The sequence below is a fragment of the Anser brachyrhynchus genome (assembly GCF_964034855.1).
Source record: "Anser brachyrhynchus genome assembly, chromosome: 1".
NCBI classification, from domain to species: domain Eukaryota; kingdom Metazoa; phylum Chordata; class Aves; order Anseriformes; family Anatidae; genus Anser; species Anser brachyrhynchus.
Genome location: NC_137694.1, coordinates 163469772 through 163489147, shown reverse-complemented (window position 1 = coordinate 163489147; position 19376 = coordinate 163469772). Strand labels below are relative to the sequence as shown.

General features: G+C 35.1%; 1 long non-coding RNA gene across 2 annotated transcripts; it reads right to left on the bottom strand.

The window, feature by feature from the left end:
• Nucleotides 1-920: 920 nt before the first annotated feature.
• On the bottom strand, nt 921-17412 carry LOC308194441. Of its 2 annotated transcripts, none has more exons than XR_013950526.1 (2): nt 14169-17412; nt 921-12424 (listed from the first exon to the last, which is right to left on the bottom strand). It is a non-coding gene; the product is annotated as an uncharacterized lncRNA (long non-coding RNA). The 2 variants fall into 2 exon arrangements; XR_013950527.1 differs by having other exon boundaries at nt 14209-17412.
• Nucleotides 17413-19376: the final 1964 nt, after the last annotated feature.

The window sequence follows — 19376 nt, the reverse complement described above, 5'->3', positions numbered from 1 at the left end:
CTAGTAAATTAAAATATTTTTTTACAGTCTCAAAGTACTGTAAAATTGAATATTTTTGTTTGGGTCTTGTTTATTTGCCTGTTTATGTAATTTTCTGAACTAATTCTTATATTGGTAGTCTACTGCTATCAGGTTTTAGGTTATTTAACTATCATCATGCTACTTAATAATGCCCATATAAAACCAAAATTCAGAAGGTTTAGACTACATGGAGCACATCATTTTATTTTTTTTAATAGATTTGGTTTTTTTTTTCCTGAAATAGGAATTTTTGATCAATGGACTTAAGAATGTTTGTGTTAAAGAACACTAACATCTTGAGCTTTTCTTTGTTTATGAATTCAGCTGCAGTTCTTTGAAAATTTGTTCCACAGTAAGACCCTACAACTCAAAACTCTGTCTTCTCAAAAACTCTCAGGTTTCCTTAGGTGGTTTGGATCTTTATACAGGTATTGTGATATTGTGATCTTCTGTCTTTGTGGTTGGTCTCAGACATAAATGAAGCTTGATAAACTCACTGAAAATTAAAGTAAACACTTTGAACCCAAAATTGACCTTCTAATATAAGCTATTTCATCGACTATGCTTAGTGAAGATAATAGAAATTCAAATACCTTCTTGCGCTGGCGAATAGGCTGTAGATCTTTGATGAAAAATGGAAAAGTTATTTTGTCCGACTTACTGAATGAAATAGATTTTCCTTGTAGTTATCACCATGTTAGTCTAGTCTTGGGAGCTAACTTCTCTCCCAAGACTCTCTGCATTTTAATGAAAATGTAGCAATGATGGATATATTGCTTAAGAAGTTTAAGTTCCCCTGACATGGGTAGTTGCATTTGTGAGGGTTTATTTTTGAGAAAGATTTTCCTTTTGTTAAAAAAAAAAAAAATCTGAATCCTGATTGAAAGATGACCAAGATATTTTCTTTTTTTTTTTTTCTTTCTTTTTCTTTTTTTTTCCCAGGATTTTTCTTCTTATTATGTTCTTTTGTATTTATTTTGGTTTATTTTTTGTCTTTTGTTGTTATTGTTTTGTACCACTTTTTTTGTTTGTTTCCTTGTTTTGTTTTCCTCAAGGATGAAATACTGAACAGTGAAATACATCTAGTATTGCCTTTCTGTAGGTTGGGTGTGCTGTTAAATTACTCAGTGATTCACAGATAAATTTTCTTGAAGGACCTCTTCTTCTAAGAGATTTCTTTCCTCAGATCTCTCTGTTTAAACTCACCATACCTCACAAACTAGACTTCAAAAGGAAAACAATATAGAATCACAGAATATCCCGAGTTGGAAGGGACTCTCAATGATCATCAAGTCAAATTCCTGTGTCCCCAGAGGACTACCCAAAAATCAGAGCATGTGTCTGAGAGCATTGTCCAAACGCTTCTTGAACTCCAGTAGGCTTGATGCCTTGACCGCTTCCCTGGGGAGCCTGTTACAACGTGTGACCATCCTCTCAGTGAAGAACTTTTTCACAGAATCACAGAATGGCTGAGGTTGGAAGGACCTCTGAAGATCATCTAGTCCTACCCCACTGCCAAGTAGGATCACCTAGAGCACATTGCGCAGGATGGCATCCAGGCAGGTTTTGGATGTCTTAAAGCTACGTGATCTGGAACAGATTTTGCAAACACTATAAACAGCATACCTTGACTGCCTTTGGCTTTCACAAGCCTCCAACACTGCACTGTCAGACTTTGGACCACTGAACATCACTGACACATTGTAATGTCAATCACTGTGGCATGCAATGCTTAGCTTTGGCATCATACTGTAAAATCACTAGTCTGTTAAACTGAGACATGATTCTCATAGAATTTTAAGCTCAGCTCTTTGAATGGAAAAAAAAAAAAAAAAAAAAAAGGGAAATCTCAGAGAAGACCTCAACAGAACGATACCCAGTCTGGCCAATTCACTCTGAAAAACCTGGCCTAGTGTCCAAGAATAGCCACTTGATATAAGTTTCTTTAGGAATGTGGACATAGTCTGTGATGCTGTCTCTGCACACTCCTTGCCATGGCCAAAAAAACATCCTACTTCTGCCAACTAATCTGTGCTTTTTTAAGCGCAGAAGCCCACCCTTTTCTTATTCTCCCTCTTCTGATTTTCTCCCTCTTCAGCATTTCTCTCAGCTTTGATTTGTTCCTTATCCCATATTATGTGTTCCTGTGAGCTGTTTCATAAGGCACCAGAATGGCTTTGAGGACTCTTAAAAGGTGGCACTGCGTAGAGGAGGAAGGAACTTAAAGGTCATTATTGCCTCACTTTACACCTTGGAAGATTTAGACCTGCACTCCTACTAATGTTCAGCATTATGAAATATTGAAATTTTGACCTTCCAGGAACATCCATAGCAAAGTTTGTTATTAAAGAGTCAGTGCAGAATCACTCAAAGGTCAGCATCTTCCTATTTATCTACTCTTCTAAGGAGTTATTGTAGCTTTCAACATTGTTGCTAAGTGTTAGGCTTCCTATTATTTCTGTCATTTATTTCTTCTTATGAACAGTAGTCATATTTTTGACAATGCCTAACTTTATTACTACTTTTTTAACATTTTTTGTTTGTTTGTTTGTTTGTTTGTTTTCAGTAATTGCATCTTCCCAGGAGATTTTTCTTTTCCTTCCATTGCACTTTACACAGATATGACAGCTACTGAAAACTCAGGTCTGACCAACACTAGGTTAAGCTGCAGAAGACAGGTAACAGACAAGATAACTTTTTTGGATTACCTTTATTTAATGTTCATAAGGAAAGATCACAGTCTTCCACAAAATAGCACCTCCTTGAGCCAAATTCTCATAAGGATTTTATATTTTCTTTTCTTTCTCTCTCTCTCTCTCTCTCTTTTTTTTTTTTCTTCTCTAAAATAAATACTTATATATAACTGCATTGTGTAAAAACCTGAAATCTTACATGGAAAAACCTATGATTCATTTAATTCTCAGGCTAAAGAGAAACACAAAGGTTTCTGTAACATTGTGAGATGAATGAACAATTAAGAAATGAATGTGTCATTCGGCCCAATTTAGAAGTTACTACTGTTGTTATATTGGGTGTCTCATTTAAGTTCATAATGTCACAAACATTTGTTTAATTATTTTTATGGTGATTTTATTGGACACTTCAAAATCAGCTCTAAAATAAAGCATTTTTGTATGTGTGTGTGTGTGTGTGGATGTTTTTAATTATTATCATTATTCACACAGCTAAAACTTGAACAGCTTGACTATAAACCTGGAAGTATTTAATAGTAAGACAGTAAATCAGAAAGAAATATAGGCTTATCATATTATGATGAGAAGCACTTCATTGTAATTAAACTTAAGTAAAAAAATAATTATGACACTGTCAATTATCTGTCATAAAAAGATATTTTCAAAAATAAAAGTGCAAAACTATTTTAGATTCTATTGAAATCCATTTTAAGACTTCCTTTGACTTGTATTTTTGTGGCATCAGGGATATTCTTTCACAATCTCAATATGGATTGTCTCTAACATTAGTTTTAATTGCAATTTGCTGGGAAGGGGTGAATGTATTTTCAGTGTAACTTATCTATTGGTGAACTCAAATAACATTGTCTCCTTCAAGGTTCTGAATGGTATCTTTCCTATATAGTCCACAGTAGTGACATCTGTTGTTTTCAGGATACCAGAACATTTTTATTTATCAGAATTTTGATATAGACAAGGTATTTGTTGAATAGAAAGATTTCCTTTACATTTGAAATGTTACATTAAAGAGCTTTTCCCAGCTTGTGAGTCCAGGTACTCACCCTGACAATTTCTAAATTTCATGATAGGCATAAATCCACATGCAGTTTCTTATCATGCCTAAGTTACATCAGAAACTAGAAGACAAGAAGAGAGAAAAATGGTTCACGATAAGAGAGGTTTTGGTTTCAGCGATCACAAGGCTAGGAGTGTGGGTTACAGCACAGAGTATATTTATCTAGCTCTTTAAATTTAATCTTATTAAAACTGCTTTAACTGACTAGAATGAAAATTAGGTAAATTTCTTTGCATGAAGATCTTTAATTTCAGACTGGTTTCATCTCACCATGTTGGTTAAATAGTTTTATATTTCCTGAAATGTAGACTGGAAAAGACAAAGAAATAAATAATGTCCCCAGTAAATAGTGTTTTGTCTATTAAGAAAGAAACCTCCTACAAAGTTCCAAATGAAAGATGCTTGAATAAAGTATAGAGAACACTGTTTCTCAGAACTCACACAATGACTTAATTTGCAATGGAAGAAATGCACATGTTGAAAGCAAGCTTCATACTCATATTTCAAGCTTGCTTGAAAGCAAAGTACTTATTTGATTTGTCATTTGAATTGTTCCACCACAACGTAGCAGCTTTGTGTTCTTATTAATACATTGGTGTTGGCTTTTAATAATCTGTATTTACAGCATTGATAAGTTGTGCAGAAATGTACAGTGCAGAAATTATAAGATAAAAAAAAGTCATTTAAAAGACACTAAACCTCCTGAGTTTGTACCACTGATGCAAAAAATTCTATCTTGATCACAAAAATGGATTTCTTTTTCTACGCCTTCCTGTTCCATTCCCTTTCTGCCTCAGTTTTAATGATGCACTGTTTAAATTCACAGAATGTGCTAACAGATGCTAACTTCATCCTAAAGTCTTCAGTCTCCAACATATTCATTGAGGACCCTGAGTTAGGAGAAACAACATGCAAAAAATAGGGGTGTAGAACCACTAAATTATAATTCTGTATGAATTGTTTTTTAGTGGTATATTTCTTTCACTAGTGACGGTAAAGAATGTAAGGAAACTCGTTTCCATTGTCTATAGTCATTTTTCACTAGTACCTACTCTTTGCTAGTAATGATAAGCAGCTACTAAAGTATATTTTCTTCATTACGTTTGAAGACAATGGTGACATGAAAAGGTCAGGGTACATGAATCAGAAGACTTTTTTTTTTTTTTGAGGAAAATTGAAATGTATCCAAAGTTTTCAATAACAACAAGAATGGGAAACATTTTCATCATGTAAACCGTTAAAAACAAATCAGAACATTGATTTTATTTATCTGTTTATTAATGAGATTTCTTCCAAAATCATTTTGAAATGGTTAAGATGTATAGCATAATTATGCCCATTAAAAAAAAAAAAAAAAGAAAAAAAAAGTGCATTGGTCCTAATTCTAACAGTTTTCAATACATTTAATCAATGGAATATTACCTGATATTGATAATAGCCCTGTTCATTCTAATCACGTTAGTGTCTATGTTAGCCAGCACTTGTTCCAAAACACAAGTTAGTGGTTTTCATTTTGTTTGTATAATAGTAGGTTTAGGATTAAATCCATGCTGGTTTATACCTTTATTATTATTTTTCAAAACCCTTTCTTCTAGTTCTCACTACAAACAGAAAAACACTCAGAACAAACATTCACTATCATATTTAATTAATAAATGAACTAATTACCAGCTATTGTGCCCCAAATTTTAGACCTTTTCCTATCTGAAATTTTTAGTGTATGACCTTTGGATATAGTGTTGCATTTTTAAGTTAGTGCAACATTCAGCCAACTAGCTTCTCAGTCCCCAGTGAAGCTTGTAAATGTAATGATTGTGTAAATATTTACAGTTAAATCATCTCTGTCAGAATACTGGAATATATACACAAACATAGCTGAGGAATATACACAGTAAGAGAGGAGGAATCATATATACCAATATTAAAATTCATGCTCTGTTCCTCATTCATCTGTTTATTTACAGAAGTGAAAAAGTTAGTATAAATGAGAGGTAAACTTTTCTAATAAGAACCACTTAAGACTTCTGATCTGGGGTCCACAAAATTTTTATTTTTAAATAGTGACTTCTAAAATCTAGCATCATTTTTCATGAGTATTGTCATCATGAGACTTTGACTTGCCTATGTTCTGTCTTTTTTTAATCTTGTCTGGTTAACAGTTAATTTATAATGGTTTTAACAAATATTTTGCATGAATTCCATTTATATGATTTCCAAAAACAGTGTATGACTAGTGATTTTTACCACATCTTTCCATCTATTGTCATGCTGCTACAGTAACACTGGTGCTTACTCTAAAATTGTGTCCTGGGAATACTACATCATTACACCATTTTTTTATATAATTCTGAGACTGATTTATCTATTATTTTACCTTTAGGAGGAGGAAAAAATATTGCATCATAGTGCTTCTTAAAAGCTGTAGATTTGCATTTGGATCTATTTTCTGTTTCTCTTGGGTTTTTGTAGGTGGTGTTCTTAGTCAAAGGCAATGAATTACCTGACAGTGAATACATCTGTACTGTCATACTTCCTTCTCAAGATAAAAGAATCATGCTTCCAGTGTGATTTTTACACAGTTCATAAGACATAGGCAGACAGTCAAGGCAGTCATCCTTGACTGACTAGCTCTGGACATCACCTTTACATCAGAATTAAGAAAAATAAATAAAAAATTAGAAAACCCAGACAGTGATTTTCAATGAACCAGGCAGCCTTTAGGTCATTGCATTTATAGTTGACTGAAAGAATTACATATTGGCTTTTTATTCAACTTTTAAATTGTGCCTGCAGGATTGAAAAATTTTTAGAGTCGGTGTAAATGAGAGGAAAGAGACAAGGGCAGCTGTACAAAAAAACGTTGCTGTCAGAAGGTGTTCTGCAACATTAAGAAGTTCAGTGCATAAAAGGGACTTGTCTGCTGAGCTGAAAAATGTACCAAGAGCTCCAGATTTCTAACAGAGCTTTAGAACAGTACCACTAAGAGCAGGTAACTTTGCTATAAATATGAACTTCAAACGATGCCTTTCAGTACATTAGTGCCAAAAGAAAATCTGAAAAGACCAATTTCAGCAATTTTTGTGCATTAAACAATTTAAAATAATACAGGAAAGAGAGTGGGTTGTGACACAACCAGAATTACTCCATATAGCAGTGGGTTTCTAAAGAACACTTCATTCAATCACTTTTTTTTTTTTTTGTAAGATGCATTAGCTGCCCAGTTTGAGTTAAGTAATATTATAGACTTACAGAAATTAGGTTAAAGGACTGTTCATATGGGTTAGGAAGTCAACTACTCACAAAAGGTAGAAAATCCACAATAAAGGTTCTGTCTGTAGCCTTAATTTTGTTCTTCCATGTATGTATGATCTGTAATTGATTTTTCTCATATGATTTTTCCAGAGGTTGCTGGCATCACTGAGTACATAGAACAGGCCATGCAAACTTGGCAAGCAACTATGCAGCATTTTCCTTTCTTTCTCTTCCTTGTTAAACATATACCTTACTTATGACACAGTATTCAAAGAAGATTCAGAGTACTAGAATTTTTCCTTGGCTCCCGTCGCTATAATACACAGCATTATATTAAAAACTAATGAATGCACATTAATGACATCCTTATAAGATAAGTATGCATCATTCTCTCCACTGCAAAGATAAGTATGCATCATTCTGTCCACTGCATATACGAGGAACAAAAGCACAGAGATATTTCTCTATCCTCTATTCTATTTCAGAATTTAATTTGAGACATATGTCCTTATTTTTCTATTTTTATTTTTTTCCTAAAAAAAATAAAAACAAAACAAAACAAAACTTTAATTTAACTGTTCAATTTACAGAAAAAAAAAAAAAAAAGTTGATTTCACTAACAGCTCTACTTTTGGCAATTAGAGACATAAAAAATGCCTAGAATCAGAATCTGGAATAGTGTTAATCTCATATATAATTAAAAGTGAGGTTCTGACCCACAGTCTCCACAGTCTGAACTTAATTTTAAATGTCTGATTAAAGATTCTTGAGAATTAAGGGTCTGAGTTCCTACTGTCATCTGTAGAGTTCTGGGAGTCTGTTTCCTAAATATAGGCCTTAATGACATTTGAAATTTCTTAGTCCATATGAGACCTCAGTTCATCTCTGGCAGATATGATTTGGATTCATGGATGTCTGCAGCAGCATCTGAAATCCAGGTCAGATTTGCTAAGGCATTTCAATGTCATTAGTCACTTATGCATACATAAGACTGGAATCTGGAGAGCTGTTTGTTCACCCTAAAAATTAAACAGGGAATATCTTAAGCAGGATCTAGCTGACTAAAAATGTAGGTGCCATGTGTTGGATGAGTGAGTGTGAGGTATCCTATGTGGTCTGCAGTTGCTCTTCCAATATTACATGTTTACATAGCATTTTTATTATTATTATTATTTTTTCCCCTGAGATGACCCATATTGCTTTTTTTTTTTTTTTTTTTTTAGTACGTATTTTTCTCTCAGTCATTCCCTTCCTATTTCACCTCCCTGTTTCTTCCATTCTCCACACATACCAGTGCATTTATCAGGCTTCTTATCCATGTGCATACTCCAGTAAAACTCTACTTGACACCTTGCTGACCTACTCATAGCATATATTTTGATGTTGTTCGTTTCACACAGCTATTCTATCTTTTTGTTTCAAGCATTATTCCTTAAGATACTCCCTGGTTTTTTTTTTTGTCACTGATTCATCATCAGATTGCTGTACCTTTTTTTCTCTTCCTTTCTCTTTTACTGGATTTTCTTGAAATTGAGGACATAGGTTCTATCTGTAGCATTTTGTTCCTTCAGCATCATGTTGTCTCTTGTTCCCCACTAAGTGAAAAACTACAGAAAAGTTAAATAATGAGAAAGCGCTAACTGCTAAAAACTGTGGTACTTGAATTTGTTCTGTGTCAGAAAGAGCAAAACCAACTGTGAATAAAGAAGTCCTTCTTTCCCTGCTGTCATTCACAGATTCCTGATATTTTCCAAGGACACATCTGTGTCTTTGGGAGAATGGGTAAAATTTGTCAGTTTTAAACACCTCATTAGTTATTTTCAAGTAAATGTTAATTATTTGAAAAATGCTGTCAGTCTTGCCAATAACATACATCACATCAGCTGCCAGAATCTCTGTGAAAAACGAATGAGGATTCTGAAGGATACCCTGACAAATAAATTTCAAAATGTTAGCATGCATGCATAAAATGATATGTGTTCTTTGACATAAAAATAATAAAGAAAAAAAATAATTATTTTAGATAAAAACGGTTCTTTGTTGTTGTTTTCATCATTCTGAATCAGTGGTGACATACAGAATTGTTTACCCTTATCTTTATTTTTGATCTGCTATCTGTTTCTATTTTGTTACATAAAACAGAGGGAGGAACTGATGACTATGCATAGTTTTTAAGATTATTGCCTTATAAGAAAGAATTTGTTTTGGAGGAAATGCTTTGGAACTGTTCAAAAAAGATCCAAAGAATAATCTACCACCTAAGCAATCTGATCAGAGCCCAACTTTTAATCTGGTTATCTGCCTTTTATTCATCTATCAATATATACCTATCTTCCAGACAGTCACCTCTCCGTATTTTCTGTTATGCAGAAGAGGCATTCTTAAGTTCGAATACCCTTGTAGGAGAAAAAAAAAAAAAAAAAAAAAGTCTTTTGTTTCTGCTTACCTAAATTTGTAGCTTAGTTCTGTTGCCAAAACATGGACATCCATACTAGACTAGACTAGACTAGACTAGACTATTGAGACAACAGATTTTTGTGTGTGACTGCCATGTGCTGCTCCAGAAAGACAGGGGTCACAGAAGATAGGTTTATGGGTAAATATGCTTGGCTCCTGTATGCATTATGTATTAATGTATTAATCTTGTATACATTTTGATACCTTAAATTCTATTAGATGTCTACATTTTAGTAGATGAATTGAACTGATCACTCTAAAAAGTTATGATTCCTAATCATGGATGCCTCAAAGAGGCTAAATGCAGGTGTCTTTTTGTGAGCTAGATATCTAAACGAGCATCATTGTTAATGGAGGTCTATTCAATACTGTCAGTGAAGTCTATTCACTATGCAATAAACTTACACTGTTATTATGTTTATGAATAATAACAAGTTCACTGCTTTAAGACACTTTGGATCTTACAAATTTATTGAAATTCATTAAGCAAAAGTGTACAGAAGAAAAATACTGGAAGTATTGTTCTGAATTTTGCAACAGAACGATGTAAGAATGTACTATTGCAGTTTGTGCAACCTGCATATAGACAAGGAGGCTTCAGGGACAGCCTATGTCATAGGGATATGTCACACTGCACAATGCAAATTGTAGCTGCTATTACGCAAAATGGAGTTTAAAGCATATGGATCTTTATGAAGGATATGGACTTATTCTTTCCCATTTGACTTTCACCCAACTAATCCTTGAATGATTTTGCATTGATGGCAAGACAGCTCTCTTCAGACATGATTTTACAAGCCCCTTGATCTTTCCAGCTGTAAATGTTTACTTAGCAGGAAATTATAATCTTTATTAACAAGTAAATGGATGCAGATTATCTCCCTTAACATACTATTGAAATTTTAACAAGAGACTTCCTGAAGCCAAATCCATCAATATTCAGATTCAAGATAAGATAGGATTTGCAGGCAAAATGAATTATATAGCAGGTGTTCAAAATGGGAGTACATCATTATCACTGAGAAAGAATGTAAGAATATATTATTGCAAAGTAAGCTACACAGAAAACTATTAGACACATTTTAAAATTAGAACTATCATTATTTATTTGCACCATTATAGTTAAAATATATATAAAATTTAATTAAGGAAATGGGTCAAGGAAGAAGGAATATCTGTTGCTTGAAAGTATGTGGAGACATCACATAGTATTGAAGGACATCAGGTACATTCTATATTACATATTTTTTATGTGTGTTCATTGCCTGTATAACGTCGTAACATAATATAGTTTTAGACTTCAAAACAGTTATGATGTTTGAAAATATTTCTGTTTATAACATTGTCCTCTATCACTAAGGCAAACTCCATGCTTTCATTGAACTCATTAAATACGGGCCTGCTCTCCAGCCAAATATATCCAGTAGATTTATCTGTGACTTTCTTATAATTCTTCTGCATTCTTATGTCCCAGAGGAGGAATTACTGCTGGTTTTTCTTTCATATAAAATCAACAAGTCACTGTAGATGTTCTTTCTTCTTTCTGCTGAAACATATGGAATGAGACATTTTAACTGCTCACTGGCCACATAAAATGCACTTTTATGCATCCAAAATATTGTTAAAAAATTTACTCCTGGAGATTTTCACTACTATTTTTACCTAAATTTTTGCTTCTTCAGATTCATCCTTCACCTACTTAAAAGGATGAAAATAGTGTCATCATACACATAACAGAAAAGTGTTTTCATTCTTTAAATATAACATGCAAATTATCTCAGTGTTGTTAAATAAAAATAGTTCTTAAAAATGTTTATATTTATGTCTAAACATTTTTTTAGAAGAAGTCTGACTATGCCAATGCCATAATTAAGTAAAGGCTGTTTCAATTACATTGTTTTGTAAGAAAATTAAGACAATATAATCCATCACTCAGCAACTTGCAAACAATATTACATGGGTGGGTATTTTTTATTCATAACAGGGAAATAAAAATCTGTGAAATTTCTTAAGGTCCAAGTGCTGATTTGCAAAACACACTTATGTGCACACTTATCAGCTGTGTAATCAGAAAAATTAATTCAAGCAATCAACCTAGCAGCCAAATAAACAAGACAAGGTGAGTGATCAAAATTAGATTTCCAAATCTATTCAAGATATTTACATGTAAAATAATCCTTAGCACCATCCAGCTCAAAGGGACCCCTTCACACTGAAAGATGCATCAAAATTAGCATAGTTTACGATTCACATCTTTTTTCATGTTATGTAATGAAGAATTTAGTCAAAGGAATTGACAAACTGATGACCACTACCACTTGCTTTATTGCAAACCGAACATAGTTCAGGTATAAAATGCAGATATTTTGCGTATTGTAAAAGTTGTCCAACTCTTTGCATAAAGAGATGTTTGCTATTCTCTCTTACAGGATAAAAGAAGAAATGATCTGAAGGGAACACTGTCATATCTTCCATCTAGGCTGAAAAAGAGTATTAAGTCAGAAGTAGAACTTTTAATAATAACATAATGTAGTCCACACATATCCATAAGGGGATGAAGAGTTTGCGAATAAGCATGTGCCACTGAATTTGATCTTTAAAGACTATGCTTAAGAACGGTTGCAGAATTCTACACAGCTTTGATTCAGAAGAGATGCATACCAATTATTTTTGTTAAACAGAGACCTCAAGGAAAACCAAAACATCTTGTGAGACCTCATCTAGAGTACAGCATTCAGCTCTCAGGCCTCCAACATAAGAAGGATATGGACCTGTTAGAGCAAGTCCAGAGGAGGGCCACAAGGATGATCAGAGGGCTGGCACACTTCTTCTATGAAGACAGGCTGAGAGAGTTGGGGTTTTTCATCCTGAAGAAAAGAAGTCTCTGGGGAAACCTTATAGCAGTCTTCCAGTACCTAAAGGGGGCCTGCAAGAAAGCAGGAGAGAGACTTTTTGTCAGGGAGTTTAGCAGGACACTACTAGTGCGACACTTGCAGTAGGACAAGGGGAAACAGCTTTAAACTGAAAAAGCGTAGATTTACATTAGATATTTGGAAGAAATCCTTAACTATGAGGCACTGGCATAGGTTGTCCAGAGAAACTGTGGATGCCCTATTCCTGGAAGTATTCAAGGCCAGGTTGGATGGGTGCTGTGAGCAACCTGGTCTAGTGGGAGGTGTCCCTGCCCATGGCAGGGGGGTTGGAACTAGATGATCTTTAAGGTCCCTTCCCTTCCAGCCTCAACCATTCCATGATTTTATGATATTTTATTATTCCTTTTTACATTACCCTAGGGCTTTATTTAATTTTATTTTTTTTTCCTCCAATAAACTTTCTTTACACCCCTTCAAGCAAGCTGCTATCTTTTTGTGTTCTCCCCTTTTCTTCATTCCTCCAAAAATAAACATCATTTCACAGTTGAATGACACTCTGATGTACATGTTCTCATTTATGGAACTTCTATGTGCTTACAATGAATTATGTCTTCCAAGGTAAATTTGTATTACTTTGTACTAGTTGTGCACATCAGAAATGTCACATTACACATCAAATCATTTTGTTCTGTAACTTTCCTTTTCAGCTACTATATTCCATAGTTTTAAATTCTTTTGACCACAGTTTTGTGTTACTGAACTATGTTTTTTCCATCTCAAATAAATATATTTTCTTCTCCCTGGATCTCCAAGAATCCAATCCTAATAAAACTAACATCTACACTTTTCTTATGTCAGCATTATTGATCATATTACTTAGTATCTGTTTTCAATGAAAATCATTCATATTAGCAGAAATGTCACATTCCCTCAGAAATAACTAACTAAATAATTATTTTTATATTTACATTTCAGAATTGTTACATGGAATTCAAATATTAAGAGTTTCACTACATGGCAAATATGCACTGCAAATGGAGTTTTCTTTTTTTGCTACTCATATGCCAAAATTGTCATTAGTAAAATTAAAGTTGATTATTCAAGACAGCAGGAGATTTAATAATATGGATCTGTAAAATTATTTCTAAGTAAAAGTTTGACTTGTATGTTGAAATATTTTGGCTGTAAAATTTTCCAGCACCTTATTTTTTTTTCAGATTTGTTTAAGTTCCCTTCAAAAATTAGTTTTGTTCTTAAAACTTAAAACCTCTGAGAAGAACTAAAGAATTGTAAACTTGATTAGGCTAAAATCTGACAATTTAGATTTATAAAATATAGCATTCTAAATTATATTTTTTTTTCAAATAATCATTGTAACAATAATAATAATGAAAGTATTAAGAAAGGGAAAAAGAAATTTAAGTCTGGAAAGAAATATAATGGATGAAAATTCTGAAGTTAACCATAGTGATAACTTCCTGTTTCCCAACTAGATATGATCTCTAGCATAATACAAACTGAGAAATGTGGGAGTATGCTCATGAATACATGCAGAGCTGTTGATGAGGAGATGGGAGGTGCAATGACAATTCATAAAAATATGCTTAAACAATTAATAATAATAATAATAATAATAATAATTTAAAGCAAACTATTGAAAATGTGCTGGATTTGTAATATACATAAATATATGTAAAAACTAGCATGATGGACAAAACCATGCTCTCAAATTTCTTTTTTTGCCCAGTGACTTAAATAAAAAGGCAGATATCCCCCCATCAGAGACAGATCACCAACCTATTTCCTATTATTTTCCCTTTTACTGCATGCTTCTTACATTTCGTTCCCCACAATCCACACTTCAGAGAGAAGATAGCAAATAACTGAACACCAATTTTTGTAGTCTGTAGATTTAGCCATTTTCCAGCAATGTGGGACCTGTGACTGTAATCTTTTTAGAAAGAAAAGGTAATCAAACCACTCCCTAGATGTGTAAGTTTAGAATTTAAAAGATTCCAATAGTTTTCAGCTGAACTCCATTGCAGACCCAGTGAATTGAGCACAGCCTGACAAGACTAACAGATTAATCTCTGACAGAAACTGAGATCGTTCAGTACCTCTCTGATTTGCAGTCAAGCTCAGATATAAAGCAGATTTTATTCTACAAGCTAGCAAGCTTTTTAGCATGCATGGGAACCTTTGCACCAAGTGGAAGTGTCAGTTGATTTTAGGAGATGGAACTATGGCAGAGTAGAGGCCCTGAATTGCCATATTGCTAATATTATATTAACTATGACTTCTCTGGTTAGGCAGAAGTGAACAGAGTGAGTGATATATAAAGGGCATACAGCTATATACAATCCATGAACCAAATTTTCCAGGAACTTTATACCAGATATGTTTCATAGAATCCATTTTAACAAATGTTAGGAACCCATTAGTTTTATTGACTCAGTGAAAAAAAAAAAAAAAAAAAGTACAGAAATTTCAAATCTTACTTTGCTTTAAATAAGTTAAACAGAAAAAATAATAAAAAAAGTATATGCACTAAGCAGAAAATGAAACAACATGAAAGGAACAAGATCATAAGAACTAGAAAACCATATTTCATCATTATTTAATACTTGCTTATATTTGTAGTTCAAATAATTTTTAATCTGAATCCTATAACACAGATTTATATGAAATTACCATTTTAAACTGGCATTGTGCTGCCAATAAAAATTATACATTAATTTCCACAAAAGCTATGCTCCGCATTGTAATTTACTTCTCACATGGCTGCTTACACTCTCCTAATGCTATTTGCAATTTATGGAGGTCATAAGGCACAGCATCATAGAACTATTTATTGTATATTAACTAGGAATAGAATAAATCATTTATTTAAGACAATTTGGCTTCTCCCTCATAGTTAAGACTATTTTCAGTCTGAGAACACAGGAATAAAATTTACGTCCACAGTCCCTAATTTATAGGTGCCTGGCTCTTCTGACAGATTCTGGTTCCTTTCAGGCAGCAATGTATTCTGCGCAGTAGATGGGAGACAGGGGACAGCACAGATTGGTCCCTAAACATGAGAGAACACCAAGAAAAGCAATGATGACAGGTCTGCTTACTATTGTGAACAACATGGAATGTTAACCATCGTATTATAAATCTCACTCTATTTCAATACATGTATATGTATACATTTTACTCTCTCCTTGTAGGTAATACTCTGGACATGCTGCAGCAATTTGCCAGAAAAACTATCTTTTCTTCTACTCCTATTAAAAGCATTGTAAAGATGGTGCTATTACTTCAACAGTGGCACAACTGGAGAAATAGTTTTGTGCAATGGATAACATTAAATTGGGAGGAGCTATTGATTCCCTCAAGGGTAGATATGCCTTGCAGAGTGATCTTCACAGATTAGAGGTCTGGGCAATCACCAACCGCATGAAGTTTAACAAGAGCAAGTGCCAGATTCTGCACGTGGGAAGGGGCAACCCTGGCTATACATACAGACTGGGGGATGAGAGGCTGGACAGCAGCAGAAAAGCAATCTGGGAGTTCTGGTCGATGGCAAGTTCAATATGAGTCAGAAGTGTGCCCTGGCAACCAAAAGGCCCAATTGTATCCTGGGGTACATCAATTGCTAGCTGGTCAAGAGAAGTGATTTTCCTGCTCTGCTTCACGCTGATGTGGCCTCACCTCAAGTACTGTGTGCAGTTTTGGGTGCCACAATATGAGAAGGAAATAAAACTGTTAGAGAGTGTTTAGAGAAGGGCTATGAAGGGTCTAGGGTGAAGGGTCTAGAGGGGAAGAAGTATGAGGAGAAGCTGAGGTCACTTAGTTTGTTCAGCCTAAAGAAAGTGAGACTGAGAGGAGGCCACTTGGAGGTCTACAGCTTCCTCACAAGGGGGAGAGGAGAAGGAGGCTCTGTTGTCTTCTCTTTGGTGACCAGCAATAGGACACGAGGGAATATCATGAATCTGCATCACAGGAGGTTCAGGTTGGATATTAGGTAAAGGTTCTTCACTGAGAAGGTGGCTGGGCACTGGAACAGGCTCCCCAGGGAAGCTGTCATAGCACCAAGCTTGCCGGGGTTCAAGAAGCATTTGGACAATGCTCTCAGAGAGACGGTTTTATTTTTGGGTGGTTCTGTGTGGAGTCAGGAGTTGGACTCAGTGATCCTTGTGGGTCCCTTCCAACTCAGGATATTCTATGATTCCGTGATTCAGTGATGGTCAGTACTGGGTCCAGTCCTGCTCAACTTTTTTAAAGTAGTTATTGTTATTATTTTTTAATTTTAAATACCTAGAAAAGAAAAATACATATTTTTTTCTTTCCTACACTGATCTACTAATAAGTTTTCTTTATCAAGACTCAAGATGTAAACCTTTCTCAGAAAGATGCTTTGCAACCAAAACCCAGAAAAGTACCCTGCTGCCAGGCTGAAGACTATAATGATAGATGTTTGCCTTTATCCTTGCTGTTGAATTTAGAACACAGGAATCAGAGTCATGTTCAGAAGAAAGCACAGTAGAGAGTATAATTAAAGCCTTTAGTAATAAGCTAAGAGGAAGGTGGTTCTGGCTGAATTATTTTTAACATTTTGATTGTATTTTATGTTATGGTGTTATCAAATTAAAACCTATAAATAATCAAAAGAGAAAGGAGAAGAATGCAAAACTCATCTTCTTTTAAAACAGTGTAACCGGTAGGCTACAGCTGTACACGTTTTTCTGGACTCATTTCTTGGAAAAGCTTTCAAACTACTAGGCAGTCATTTAAAAACAGGAACATTACCATTATCAAAGAAATCAGACTGAATATACTGTTGTATATTCACACACAGTGTGCCCAGGTGGCCAAGAAGGCCAACAGCATCCTGGCCTGTATAAGAAGCAGTGTGGCCAGCAGGGCTAGGGAAGTGATTGTGCCCCTGTACTCGGCTCTGGTGAGGCTGCACCTTGAGTACTGTGTTCAGTTTTGGGCCCCTCGCTACAGGAAGGACATGGACGTGCTCGAGCGAGTCCAGAGAAGGGCGACCAAGCTGGTGAGGGGTCTGGAGAACAAGTCTTATGAGGAGCGGCTGAGGGAGCTGGGCTTGTTCAGCCTGGAGAAGAGGACGCTCAGGGGCGACCTTATCGCTCTCTACGGTTACCTTAAAGGAGGCTGTAGAGAGGTGGGGGTTGGTCTGTCCTCCCACGTGCCTGGTAACAGGACGAGGGGGAATGGGCGAAAGTTGCGACAGGGGAGTTTTAGGTTGGATGTTAGGAAGTACTTCTTTACCGAAAGGGTTATTAAGCATTGGAACGGGATGCCCAGGGAGGTGGTGGAGTCACCATCCCTGGAGGTCTTTAAAAGAACTTTAGATGTAGAGCTTAGCGATATGGTTTAGTGGAGTACTTAGTGTTAGGTCGGAGGTTGGACTCGATGATCTTGAGGTCTCTTCCAACCTAGAAATCTGTGATACTGTGTGATACTGTGATACTGTTGGATACATTGCTAAATACTGCTATATTAAATACATTGCTATATACTACTATATTAAATATGCTATTGGATACTTTACTCTGATATACTACTGAAAATACTGTTCAACTCCTATGGGAGCTGACAGTATATTTTGATACTATTGTACCTAAGCCATGACTGTAGGAGAGCTTAAATAGGAGAGAGAGATCATGACCTAAGGACATTTCTGTGGAGTATTATTTAGGCAAGTAGAGAACTTCCTCTCTGACTAGGCAGATGCATATTAATCTAAAGGTTTTGTTGTTTTGTTTATTTATTTATTTATTTATTTATTATTAGACATTTATTCCAGGAATTAAAGTCTTTTTTTTTTTTTTTCCTAATGTAGGCAAAATGTGAGAGGTTGAGATTTAGGTCTTCTGAGAAAAAGATGCTTTGAATAGTTCATAGAGCTTATTATCTATTTCTGCTTTCTGATAATTGCTTGTAAAAATGTAATTACTTAAAATGATATAGCATTCACAGGGTAGTAGTATCTATAAAGTGAGACAGAAACCTTCATTCTAGAGGAATAGATATTGTAGGAATTCATTAAAGTGCTGACTTTCACAGTCAGTATAACTAGAGTAGTGTGAAACGTTTATGAAAAATATTTAGGAATATTAAGTGTTTACGATGGTCACAAGTAACTCTGTGTTTTCAAGTTAGTAGCAAAATCCAGCCATTGTTCATAATTGTTTTTCTGGAATATTTACTGAAGACTATGCATTTTGTATTTAAAGAGTTTCTACTTTATGCGAATAGCAACTTCTCTGTGTATTTAGGGGGCACGAATGGAACTGCTCCATATTTCTGAAGCTACTATTGGAATTCTGGAACTTTAGGAACAGTTATTCTCATGAGTTCAGGGAAAAAAATCATTTTTCGTAGGAAAGTACTATTCTGAAATGATAGCTCAATAAAAAGCTAGTACCTGAATGAAATTTCAGACACACTCACAGTCACAACAGTTCTGCTCTGGCTTGAAAAATATGGTTCTTTCTGACCACTTTCTAGGAATTTGTGTTTACACGGCAAGGTTTTGGTAGCAGTGGGCTTCAGGGGCAGTATCTGTGAGGAGTCCAGAAGCTGACCCAGCTTAGATCAGAGCCAGTTTCATCTGGTTCCAAAAGGGACCCGCTGTTGGCCAGAGTCTAGCAATGTTGGTTGGGCCCCTATAAGAGAATATGTAAGAAAAGGGAAAAAACAGCAGCTGGGAAAGAAATGGGAGAAACAGCCCTGCAGCCACCAAGGTCAGTGAAGAAGGAAGGGGGAGGAGGTGCTCCAAGCACCGGAGCAGAAGTTCCCCTTGTGGCCTGTGGAGAGGCCCACGGTGTAGCAGGCTGTCCCCCTTCCTCCCATGAGGCCCCCAACATAAGGAGGACATAGACCTATTAGAACAAGTTCAGAGAGGGCCTTGAAGATGATCTATGGCCTGGAACACCTCTCCTATGAAGACAGGCTGAGAGCTGGCATTTTGCAGCCTGGAGAAGAGACCTT